This window comes from Scyliorhinus torazame, chromosome 16 (genome assembly GCF_047496885.1).
Source record: "Scyliorhinus torazame isolate Kashiwa2021f chromosome 16, sScyTor2.1, whole genome shotgun sequence".
Classification (NCBI taxonomy): Eukaryota; Metazoa; Chordata; class Chondrichthyes; order Carcharhiniformes; family Scyliorhinidae; genus Scyliorhinus; species Scyliorhinus torazame.
The window spans coordinates 152,552,410-152,565,701 of NC_092722.1; the positions used below are offsets into that span (position 1 = coordinate 152,552,410).

At 49.3% G+C, this 13,292-nt stretch overlaps 1 long non-coding RNA gene across 1 annotated transcript; it reads left to right on the forward strand.

The window, feature by feature from the left end:
* The first annotated feature begins 10,242 nt into the window (after nucleotides 1–10,242).
* On the forward strand, nucleotides 10,243–12,745 carry LOC140392435 (uncharacterized). Its single transcript, XR_011935351.1, has 2 exons — nucleotides 10,243–11,738; nucleotides 12,049–12,745. It is a non-coding gene; the product is annotated as an uncharacterized lncRNA (long non-coding RNA).
* Nucleotides 12,746–13,292: the final 547 nt, after the last annotated feature.

The following is a 13,292-nucleotide window of genomic DNA, read 5'->3' on the forward strand; positions in this document are numbered from 1 at the left end:
CCCACCATTTTTGGATCCCGGCTCCTAGGCTCTACACTTCCTCCCTTCCAATTTTGTTAGAAAATCTGGCACAAAAAATCCCTTGAACAAGCAACTAGGAAATCTTTCCCTTTTATGCTTGAGTATTTCAAATTTTCTACAAAGTAATGGCCCATGCACATCAGCAAACTTGTTCCTCGCAGCCCGTGTAGCTTCACCATGTGCAACCCAGACTTCACCCACTTCAATGCAAGCACGTCGTGCCCGACTGTTGGTCTTCTTACTCCCATTTACTGTCAAAAAGTTTTGTTGAGCCTTCACATCGGTGGCAGTTGTTCACTCAATGCCTGAGTGTGTGCGAGTCCTGTTCCGAGAATCGTCTGTTACCCCCGATGCCGTCCCATGATTAGCCGACAAAAATCTCTTTTCCAGCAATTTTTCTGGCTCTATCCAGTTTTCTCATCTGTTATATTTCTTTGTTGCCGCAAAGAGAAAAGGTATGTGTGTGCCCAGACCCTGGATTTTGTAAAAGGCAATGAGAGGTTTATTAAGTGTGTTGCTCATATGATGAAGATGGTGTCTGCAACACCCAAGTACCATAAACATTTCCTCATCAAGATATCTTCACTGCCTTCCTCCCACTGCTCTCCACTGATCAACTTTGGTTTCAATTCATCATGCTGTCTTTCTTCTGAATTCATTGCCCTTTCATTCTCCTTCATTTTCTCCCTCAGCCTGGTGGCAAAGCAGACCTTATTAAAGTCACAAACGATGTCCCATGTCACTGTGACAAAGGTAAACTATATTTCTTTGCCCTTCAAGACTGTCTGTAGCCTCTGATGGAGTTGAATGTGCCATCCTTGTCCAGTACCTCTCCATTTCGCCATACTGGGCGGGATTGCACTCACCTTGCTCTATTCTTACCTATCCAATCATAGCCAGTGTACCACCTGAAATGGCTTCTTGCCCAGCTGCCGCACTACCTCTGTCCCCCAAGGAGCTCTCCTTGGCCTCCTTCTAATTTTCCTCTGTATGCTATGACAATGGCCACCGGTGGCAGATCTAGAAGAAAGGTTGAGGCAGCTGGGGCTTTTCTCACTGGAGCGAAGAAGGAAGAGAGGTAATTTGATAGAGGTGTACAAGGTGATGAGAGGCATGGATAGAGTGGATAGTCAGAGACTTTTCCCCAGGGTGGAAATGGCTGTCATGATGGGCCATAATTTCAAGGTGATTGGAGAAAGGTATGGGGGAGATGTCAGAGGTAGGTTCTTTACACAGAGAGTGGTGGATGCATGGAATGCACAGCCAGCGGAGGTGGTGGAGTCAGAGTCATTCGGGATTTTTAAGCGACTCTTGGACAGGGACATGGACAGCAGTAAATTGAAAGGGTGTAGGTTAAGTTGATCTTAGATTAGGATAAATAGTCGGCACAACATTGTGGGCCAAAGGGCCTCTACTGCTGTACTGTTCTATGTTCTATGTCCTATGTTCTATTCCTCCCAATTGGATTTAATAGGCTGAAACTCCTCCTTGAACAACAAACTAGAGTAAACGTCTTTTTCCCTGTAACTAATAATGTGCTAGCAAAATCACATTCTCAGAAATCATGCATTTCAATACTGTGCATTTTTATAACTTGGTTAGCAGTTGATTAATTAAGGACACAAACTTGTATCCTTCTGAAGAAGGTCTTGCTTCCAGCTTAGACCTCTCAAAGCTGATACCTGTCATGAGGGGAGTTGGAAACCACACGCTCAAGCACTGGACTTTCAGTTAGGACATATGAGTGAGAATCCCAGGTTCAAGTAAACTTCACACTTGAACATTCCCTGAAGAATGAACATGCCATTTTCTGGACAGTTAGCAATACCAGTGGCACAGCTATTTTACATCAGAACAGAATATTATTCCTGCATTGTATGTTGGCAATTGATTTACTTTTTGTTTCACTTTGAGGAAGGGTTGTGTTACTTTAATTGAATCAGACTGAGCTGCATGCAAAGCATTGTGAAAATCACAATGTTATTTCTTAATATCCTCCCGGCATCTTTCCTCCTTGTTTTCTGCCAGATTATGCTGCATGTGTTGATAGGAAATGACATGATCTTATGGGATTCCATCAGGCATGCCTACCACACATTTTGAATTTTGTCAACTGATCCATATCCTCAAATAATGTCAGAAGCAATAGAAAATAACAAGAGTCACAGGGTAAGGGAAGGATAGGAACCGACGATTCAGCAACCAGTCAGTGATAATAAATGGAATGTATTTCGTCAACATTCACAAACGCATTTCAGTGCAAAAAAGCTAAGTGAAGTAAATGATTACTCGCCAAACACCAGCTTGCCTTTATTATAATGCCACTGTAATGCAGTAAAACGTTTCAAAGCGCTTCACAGGAGCTTTATCAACCTAAAGTTGACACTGAGCCACCACATGATCACCATAAGGAAGAATGTTGGTGAAGGAGTTCGATGTTGGACTTCCGGTGATGGCGGGCGGGAGGCAGCTGCACACTGGAGGGTTTAAAGCCCAGTCCCAGGGACAACGGAGGCTGAAAAAGCTATAAGAAGGCACAGTGAGGAGAAATGTCCAAGTTGGGGGAAAAAACGGCCGTGAAAAAAGGAGTTCATGAAAGTCCGCTGGGGAGTGGAAAAGTCAGCGCGGGAACTGTAAGGAAAGCAGAGGCTGGGGCACCAGGGGAGGCCGCATTGCTCACAGCAGAAGAAATGACCAAGGCGATGGCCGTGGAACTTGAAAAATAGTTCGCAAAGCACATGGAAGCGATGAAGAAGGAGATGGGGACGGTATTGAAAGTGCTGGTGGAGGAGGCGATTGCCCCGATGAGGGCGGCGGTATCGAGCGCAGTGGTGGAGGTGCGGGAGCGAGGTGACACACTGAACGAAGTGGAAGAGGCATTATCGCAGCACAGTGATCAACTCACCTCGATGGGGAAGGAGCTGCGGAGGGTGATAGAGACCAACAAGGGTCTGCGAGCCAAAATGGAAGACCTGGAAAACAGATCCAGGCGACAGAATCTGCGGATCGTGGGTCTGCCTGAAGGGGTGGAAGGCCCGAGGCCGACGGAGTATTTTGCCACAATGTTGGCGGAGCTATTGGGGGAGAGGGACGATCCCTCTCTTTTTAAAAAAAATAATTTTTATTGAGATTTTCACAAAATATTAACAACAAAATGAAAAAGGAACCCAATAGAATTAAATACAGAACAAAAGAAAACAAGCCCCGTGCCCCCCTCCCACTATACGTAAATAATAAATTAACACCCCGAATTAACACAAAGCAAAATTAGCAAATATATACACCCCCTCAGATCCCCCAGTGTAAACAAACAAAAATAAAATAGAACACCCCCCTCCCCCCTCCCCTCCCCCCGAGTTTCTGCTGCCATTGACCAATGTCTACAGTTCTGCCAGGAAGTCCAAGAACGGTTGCCACCGCCTGAAGAACCCTTGTACTGATCCCCTTAAGGTGAATTACACCCTCTCCAATTTAATAAACCCCGCCATATCGTTGATCCAGGATTCCACACTTGGGGGCCTCGCATCCTTCCACTGAAGAAGAATCCTCCGCCGGGCTACCAGGGACGCAAAGGCTAGAATACCGGCCTCTTTCGCCTCCTGCACTCCCGGCTCCCCTGCAACCCCAAATATTGCGAACTCCCAGCCCGGTTTGACCCTGGATCCTACCACCCCCGACATCGTCCTCACTACGCCCTTCCAAAATTCCTCCAGCGCTGGGCATGCCCAGAACATATGGGTGTGATTTGCTGGGCTCCCTGACCACCTAACACACCTGTCCTCACCCCCAAAGACCCGGCTCATCCTTGTTCCGGTCATGTGTGCCGTGTGCAGCACATTAAACTGTATGAGGCTGAGCCTCACGCACGGAGAGGAAGAGTTCTGTACTGTGCATGGCAGCAGCCACGGGAATTCCACCACTTGCCGCCTGGCAAACGCCCTTACCTGTAAATACCTAAAGGTGTTCCCGGGGGGAGCCCATACTTCTCCTCCAGCTCACCCAGGCTCGCGGACTTCCCATCCACAAACAGGTCCCCCAACCTACTTATCCCTGCCCTGTGCCACCCCGAAAACCCTCCACCTATTCTCCCTGGGACAAACCGGTGGTTCCCCCGTATTGGGGTCCACACCGAGGCCCCAACTTCCCCCCTGTGCCGCCTCCACTGCCCCAAGATTTTGAGGTCAGCCGCCACCACCGGGCTCGTGGTATACCTCATTGGCGGGAGCGGCAGCGGCACCGTTGCCAGCGCCTCCAGACTCGTACCCTCACAAGACACCGTCTCCAGCCTCTTCCATGCAGCCCCTTCACCCTCCATCACCCACTCATGCACCATTGCCACATTGGCGGCCCAGTAGTACCCACAGAGGTTGGACAGTACCAGCCCCCCCCCCCCCCCATTCCCTACTCCGCTCGAGGAACACCCTTCTCACCCTCGGAGTCCCTCGCGCCCACACAAACCCCGTTATGCTCCTGTTGACCCGCCTAAAGAAGGCCTTCGGGATAAGAATGGGGAGGCACTGGAACAGGAACAAAAACCTTGGGAGCACCGTCATCTTAACTGACTGCACCCTACCCAAAAAGAGGAGCTTCAGGTATTTGGGGGTCCAGGTGGCCAGGAGCTGGGGGGCCCTGCATAGACTTAATTTCACGAGGCTAGTGGAGCAAATGGAGGAGGAGTTCAAGAGGTGGGACACGTTGCCGCTGTCCCACCTCTTGAACTCCTCCTCCATTTGCTCCACTAGCCTCGTGAAATTAAGTCTATGCAGGGCCCCCAGCTCCTGGCCACCTGGACCCCCAAATACCTGAAGCTCCTCTTTTTGGTGGGAGCTCACCAATCTCCCTCTCCTGGTCCCCTGGGTGAACCACAAACCACTCGCTCTTCCCCATGTTGAGCTTGTACCCTGAGAAATCCCCGAACTCCCTGAGGATCCTCATTACCTCCGGCATTCCCCCCACCGGGTCCGCCACATATAGCAGCAAGTTGTCCGCATAGAGCGACACCCCGCACCAATCCCCTCCAGTTCCTCGACTCCCTCAGTGCCATAGCCAGGGGTTCAATCGCCAGTGTGAAGAGCAGGGGGACAGGGGACACCCGTGCCTCGTCCCTCGATGCAACCGAAAGTACTCAGACCTCCTCTTGTTCGTGGCCACACTCGCCATTGGGACCTCGTACAACAGCCTAACCCACCTGACAAACCCCTCCCCAAACCCGAACCTCTTCAGCACCTCCCACAAGTACCCCCACTCTACCCTATCGAAGGCCTTCTCAGCGTCCATCGCCACCACTATCTCCGCCACCCGCTCCCTCGCCGGCATCATAATAACGCTTAGGAGCCTCCGCACATTCGCGTTCAACTGCCTCCCCTTCACGAACCCCGTCTGGTCTTCGTGGATGACCTGCGGCACACAATCCTCAATTCTCGTGGCTAAGACCTTCGTCAGCACCTTGGCATCTACGTTTAACAACAAAATCGGCCTGTAAGACCCACACTGCAGGGGATTCTTGTCCCGCTTCAGGATCAAGGAGATCAGTGACCGGGACATCGTCGGGGGCAATGCACCCCCCTCCCTTGCCTCATTGAAGGTCCTAAATAGCCACGGGCCCAACAGGTCCACATATTTTTTGTAGAATTCAACCGGGCAACCGTCCGGCCCCGGTGCCTTCCCCGCCTGCATGCTCCCTATCCCTTTGGCCAGCTCCTCCAGCCCATTCGGAGCCCCCAATCCCACCACCAGTCCCTCCTCCACCTTCGGAAACCTCAATTGGTCCAGAAAGTGGCCCATCCCTCCCTCCTCCAGTAGGGGCTCGGACCGATACAGTTCCTCATAAAGGTCCGTGAAGACCCCATTGATGCCAACCCCACTCCGCACCACACTCCCTCCCCTATCCTTAACTCCCCCGATCTCCCGAGCTGCGTCCCGCTTCCGAAGCTGATGCGCCAGCATCCGGCTTGCCTTTTCCCCATACTCATAAATCGCCCCCAGGGCCTTCCTCCACTGCGCCTCCGCCTTCCTGGTGGTCAACAGGTCGAATTCGGCCTGGAGGCTACGCCTCTTCCTCAATAATCCCTCCTCAGGCACCTTTGCATACCTCCTGTCTACCCTCACCATCTCCCCCACCAGCCTCTCCCTCTCCCTCTGCTCTCTCCTCTCCTTGTGAGCCCTAATGGAGATCAGCTCTCCCCTAACCACTGCCTTCAGCGCCTCCCATACCATTCCCACTTGGATCTCCCCGTTATCGTTTGCCTCCAGATATATCTCTATGCTTCCTCGGACCCGCTCACTCACCTCCTCGTCCGCCAACAGCCCCATCTCCAAGCACCACAATGGGTGCTGGTCCCTCTCCTCCCCCAGCTCTAGGTCTACCCAATGCGGGGCGTGATCTGAAATGGCTATCGCCGAGTACTCGGTATCCTCTACTCTCGCTATCAGCACCCTACTCATAATAAAAAAGTCGATCCGGGAATAAGCCTTATGAACATGTGAGAAGAATGAAAATTCCCTAGCCCCCGGCCTTGCAAATCCCCGGCCTCCCGTCTGGTCCATAAACCCCCTCAGCACTTTAGCCGCCGCCAGCTTCCTACCCGTCCTAGACCTGGAGCGATCCAGTGCCGGATCCAACACCGCGTTAAAGTCCCCCCCCCCATTATCAGGCCCCCCACTTCCAAGTCCGGGATCCGACCCAACATGCGACTCATAAAACCCGCATTGTCCCAGTTCGGGGCGTACACATAGACCAGAACCACCCTCTCCCCTTGCAGCTTACCACTTACCATTACGTACCTACCGCCATTGTCTGTCACAATGCTCGACTCCTCGAACGACACCCACCAAGATCGCCACCCCCCGATTTTTGGCATCCAGCCCCGAATGAACCATCTGACCTACCCACCCCTTCCTCAATCTTACCTGGTCTGCCACCTTCAGGTGTGAATCCTGGAGCATGACCACATCCGCCTTCAGCCCCTTCAGGTGCGCGAACATGCGGGCCCGCTTGACCGGCACGTTCAGTCCCCTTACATTCCAGGTTATCAGCCGGATCAAGGGGCTACCCGCCCCCCCCTCCCCTGCCGACTACCCATGACCCCTCCTCGGCCAGCCACGCGCCCGCACCCCACGCCCAGCCCATTCCCCATGGCGACAGACCCCCGTCCCAACCCCCTCTACTCGCTCCAGCTCCCCCTTGACCATACCAGCAGCAACCCGGTTCCCACCCACCACCCACCCCCAGCTAGGACCCATCCGAGCTGCTTTGCTGCCCCCATTGCACTCCCGCAAGTCAGCTGACTCCTGCTGACCCCGCCTCTCCTTCGACTCCTCTCATTGTGGGACATACCCTCCTCCTCTATTACCCATCAGCAGGCTCTCTGCCTCCCCCTTCCATCCCAAACGCAGGAAACAACCCTCGCTTCCCCGCCCCCGCCCCGCCCCACCAGCCTTCAGCACGGGAAAAAGCCCGCGCTTTCCACCTACTCGGCCCCACCACCTCTGACGCAGCTCCTTTTACAGGCCCAGTCCCCTCACCCCCGACTCGGGCCTCCCCCTCCCCCGCGTCGCCCCATCCCCCCTACCGGCCATCGACCCTACTCCATTTAATTATCCCCCTCCAAGAGCCCACCCGACAGACCCAACCAAAACAGTGCCCAACCCACCCTAACCACCCACACCGAAGCAAGAAAGAAGAACAAAGAACCCCCCCTCAAAATGTAACACACCAACAGCAATCCCCGATCACCCATCCCGACCCTCAGTTTGTGTCCAGCTTCTCGGCCTGGACAAAGGCCCACGCCTCCTCCGGGGACTCAAAATAATGGTGCCGGTCTTTGTAGGTGACCCACAGTCACGCCGGCTGCAGCATGCCAAACCTCACCCCCTTCCTGTGCAGCACCGCCTTCGCCCGGTTGTACTCGGCCCTCTTCTTCGCCACCTCTGCACTCCAGTCCTGATATATTTGAACCTCCGTGTTCTCCCACCTGCTGCTCCTCTCTTTCTTGGCCCACCTGAGCACGCACTCCCAATCGACGAACCGATGGAACCGCACCAGCACCGCCCGCGGAGGCTCGTTAGCCTTGGGCCTCCTCGCCAGCACTCTATGGGCCCCTTCCAGCTCCAGGGGCCCCTGGAAGGACCCCGCTCCCATCAGCGAGTTTAACATGGTGACCACATAGGCCCCCACGTCTGACCCCTCCAGCCCCTCCGGGAGGCCCAGGATCCGTAAATTCTTCCGCCTCGACCGATTATCCATCTCCTCGAACCATTCCTGCCATTTCTTGTGGAGCACCTCGTGCGCCTCCACCTTTACCGCCAGGCCTAAGATCTCATCCTCGTTGTCGGAGATCTTTTGTCGGACCTCGCGGATCGCCACCCCCTGGGCCGTCTGGGTCTCCAGCAGCTTGTCGATAGAAGCCTTCATCGGCTCCAGCAGGTCCGCTTTGATCTCCCTGAAGCAGCGCTGGATAGCTTCCTGCTGCTCCTGCGCCCACTGCATCCACGCTGCCTGGTCCCCGCCCGCCGCCATCTTGCTCTTCTTCCCTCGCACTTTCTTTGGGTTCACCACCACCTTTTTAGTCGCCCTGCTCCTGGTCCAAGCCATACACTGTCGGGGAATATTGCAATCTTCTTCCCACAGCAGGAAATGTCGAAAAAATTCCGTTGGGGGTCCTGAAAAGAGCCCAAAAGTCCGTTCCAAGCGGGAGCTGCTGAACGTGCGACTTAGCTCTCGATACGAACTGGATCAGGCTCCTAGGTCGTGGAGGCCTACACGAAAGGCGAGTGAGCCACCAAGAGTAGTAACTGTTTGTTTCCGTAGGTACAGCGTGAAGGAGAAGGTCCTGTTCTGGGCAAAGCAGAAGTGGGAGGTGCAGTGGGCTGGAGCTGGTATACGTATATACCAGGACTTCACGGTGGAGCTGGCGAGGAGGCGGGCAGCCTTTGGCCAGGTGAAGAAGGCACAACAGTAAGGTGCAGTGCGGCATAGTGTATCCAGCTAAGTTGAGGGTGACCTACAAATACAAGGACTGTTATTTTGGGACAGCGGAAGCGGCGGAGGGGTTTGCAAAGGCAGAATGACTGTGGCAGAATTGAGAAATGGACTGAGAGCGGGCTGTGTACCGATGTAGCCTCATGTAACTTTATTTTTTCACTGCGTGCTGGTGTGTGTACTAAATGAGTTGACGGCTGTATATTTGGACAAGGGAAGAGTTGGGAATTTCATTTGCATTGATGGTTCTTTGGGGCTTGGGTGTGTATGCTGGGGTTGTGTGCGAAAGGGGGTTTCTTGGTTTTCCTGGACCGGGCAAGGGGGACGGAGACCTGGGCGGAGGCCTCCATGCTGGCCAGTTTAAGCCAGCCAGTGAATGGGAGTGAGGTGGGGGGGAGGGGCTGCGGCCATCGGAGCCTGTTAGAACTGGTTTTGGTGAGTCTAGCCGGGGTGAAAAGTTGGGGGAAGGAACCGAGGTTGGGGGGAGGAGTTTACAAGAGGAAGTGGAGGGGAGGAGTCTGGGAGAGGGGTGGGGGGGGGTCTACAATTCATGGGTGTCATTCACGGTACTCTTTCAGGGATTGGTTGGCGTTGAATATTAGGGGGAGGGTCGTGGGGGGTGGACTGTATATGTCAATGGTGACCATAGGCGATTCCTGATTCCTTTTTCTTTTTTCTTTTTTTTCCACCTTGGGAGAGTTTGTTTTAATGGGTGCTTATATTATCAGGTGGGTCGTTGTTTGGGGGTTGGTGGGAGGATGGAATTGTTGTTGTTAATAAGAGGATTGATATTGTATTCGTTACCGTTTACTGTTTGTTGGTAGGGTGTAAATTTTGAAGAAAATGTGAAAATGGAGAATAAAAATATTTTTTTTAAAAAGGAGTTTGATGTTAAGATGTGCCATAAAGGAGGAATCGGAGGTGGAAGGTCGAGATGTTTACAGAGGGAGATCCAGAGCTTAGAGCCCAGGTACCTCAAGGCACAATCTCCATTTGGGAGTGCAGAGATCTTTCAAGTCTTGTGACTACAGGAGGTTAACGAGAAAGAGAGGCCATGGAGGGTTTCGAAAAATATCTGCATGAAAGGACATCTTGTTAGTTACACTCTGATTAATATAAAAACATTTTGTTTTCTTCCAAAAAAGTTTGCGGATTGATAACAGAAGAGGGATCATTTTGTCAGCCCATGCTGCAGGCATGGAGCCTTCTCTGCTGGCCGGAGTGCTGTAAATCTGGGAATGCACTGCCCATGGTCAGCAAAACATGGGCATCATGGACCCGAAATCCAGTGTTGATAAATGAACCTCAAGCACAGATTGGGTACACCTACTTAAGGTAACATGGCCCCTTTAAGGGGTAATACTTTGGGGGCCACATGATGGGCTCTGAGCTTATGGGGTCAGAGCATGCTAACGTTAGCCTATCAGGTGTTTAGATGTGGATCTGCCTGTTGGGGCTTGGCTGGAGATAGCCTGGGATTTGTGGGAACAAGACCTGTGTATTAGTTGTACTGTCCAGTGTATGTAATTCTTCTTAGTTCAATAAACCTCTGTTGTGTTTTAGCACCGCCTCACAATATAATACCTTCTTTGAAGTCTTATAACTTTCCGGATGTTACCTGTGTAAAGGTAAATGTATTGTGTTCATCCTTACAGAGCAGGAAGGTTCTGGGTCAACCCTCAGTCTGTACTAAGTAGTCTGATCTCAGTTGAGAAGAGAATTAGGCACCTGCAACCCACATTAGGGGAAAAAGTAATCAGCCTGAGATTGGCAGATTTTTACCAAGCAAGGTTATCATGGGATATGGAGCAAAGGCCAGTCAATGGAGTTAAAGTACAGATCAGCCATAATCTAACTGAATGGTTAAGTAGGCATGGGACTGAATGGCCTCTTCCTGTTGCTATCTTCCTGCCTTTTGATATTTTTCAATCAATGTTTCTCGACAGTAACAACAGTTTTCCCTGTGCCTACACGTGTATCCTGACCACAGTATGTCACCTTTCTCATCATAATCTCTTTTCTTGTTCTGATTCAAGGACTCTCTATCTAGTCATTTTTCTTGGCCAACTATCTTCCAGCATTGTATGCAGTGCTACAATGTAAATGCCTCCAGTTTTGTTTGATCATTCAAGGTATAACCTGCACACCTATACAATGCTGCTGAACACAATTAACGCTTAAGTATTTTACTTTCCATCAACAGCCTAATTCGGTTTCACAGATAATACCTTTATGTTGTTAAGTGCCTCTTGTGCCATGGGTATCCTCCATTTACATTTCCTGTCACTTTGGCCATCTAATGATACGACTATAAACAACTTTATCTAATTGATCCATTTTCACTCGTCATTTTGAAAATTCAGCTTTTTGTGTGGCTACCATTGACCATATCTCCTGACCATTTATTTTCAATCCATACTTCAAATTTCTCCAATTTATTTTTCAAGTTTCTATTGTACTCTCCTCTTTTTACCTGCAATCAACATTGTATCTATAATGATATGAAGGCCAATCACTCATAAAGGATCATGAAAACATGTTGTGGTTTCATTTATTGAAATTAGGCACATGGGAACATTCACGGAGGTGGAAAAGCTTGAAGACCTATCAGCAGCAGAGATGTCTGTGCATTCTATTGAAAAGCAAAAGTGAAACTAAAACCGGATCGCATGACACACTTCCTTCTTAGTGAACGACATGCTGATACCTCTTAAAGGTTTACCACAACATATTAAAGGTACTGCTTAGATTGTTTATCAAATTCCATTAATCTTGAACTTAATTTCCAAATGGTCCAAGCTACTTTGAGAATGAATTCCGAGCACAGGACAGAAACACCCTTGTCTCACTTGTTGTGCGATTGTTCTCAATTTTGGTAAAATGTGACTGACCCCAACAGCTGCCTATTGTCCCCAATACAATTTATAATAGATTCCATCTCTATTTTTTTAAAATTCCAACTCTTTGCGCAAAATCCATTATTCTATCTTGCTTTGATCTGACAAACATTCTCCATCTATGACGCCTTTTTCTTTTCATTTTATTAGGGGCTCACAAACCATTCCGGGATAAATATTCTTCTCCCAAAAACAAAATTGAATTTTGTTGAATTTCTTATCCGGTTTAAATATTTCTTTTGAGGTAATGGTTTTTCAGCTGTGGTTTCATTATGAGGCTGATGTTTCCATTCCCTCTACATTCAAATACTTTGATATTGTTCTTTTGGTGGGATGTTATACATGTCCCTGTGAAGGGTTCATAAGCAGTCGATTAAAGGGATTGTGTATTTTTATGTAAACTGATACTCACATATTCTACAGACTCGCTAAAAGGATGTGAATTTGTGTTTGATAATGCTCCTGTGAAGGTGCCTTGGGATGTTTTACTGTGTTCAAGGTTCTATGTAAATGCATCTCTCATTTCCTTGTTTGGATAATTGTTAGCATACTTACCTCCAATGTGGTGATCTCCAAATGTTCTAGATCACTTGTAATTTTTTAACTTTTCTCAGACCTTGACTGAATGAAACGTTTTTTATATATATTCTACATGCCAAACTTTGCTATCTAATATATACAATGATACTTCAATTCTAAAAAGTATTACTTCAGCCTGACTTTATTGCAGCATCGAAGTAATTGATGGTTTCGCCTATAATGTAATACTTTTGTCATGCCATTGCTTGAGATCTGTTGACCTTGTGGCAATGTTTTTTCTTAAACTGTGGATTAAACAAAAACTAAATACAGCAGTTTCTGAAAGCTGAGCACCAACGTTGCACTGTTACATTATTACAATATGTTTAAAAATTAATTGTTTATTACAATGTCTCTGACAATCGATCACCAACATAAGGCAGCAAAATGGATTGCATTATAATGTATTAAACTACTATTTAATGTTACAATTTGTTTACTGTTTAGAGATAACTTGTTTTATATTTATTTGCCAGGGGCCTTGTGGCGCACTAGTCGAGCCCCTATTGGTGAGTCAGAAGCTTCAGGTTCGAATCCAACGGCAGGATTTGATGATCACACAAGGATCGTTTAACGCAGTTCAATGGGCTGATAATCAACTTGGAAATCCTTTCCCCACTATTCCCCAGAGGGTAAAAAACAGTGTGGGTGTGAAGATATGCAGAACAAACAAGCATTTATTTGCTAAAAGCTTTGGCGCGAAAGACCCCTGAAATTTATCCATTGTACACAAACAAGACAAATTTAAAAGAAAGCAATGGTATTTCTCCATTTCTGATTTTAGTATTATATACAACGAATATTTGTTTGTTGAG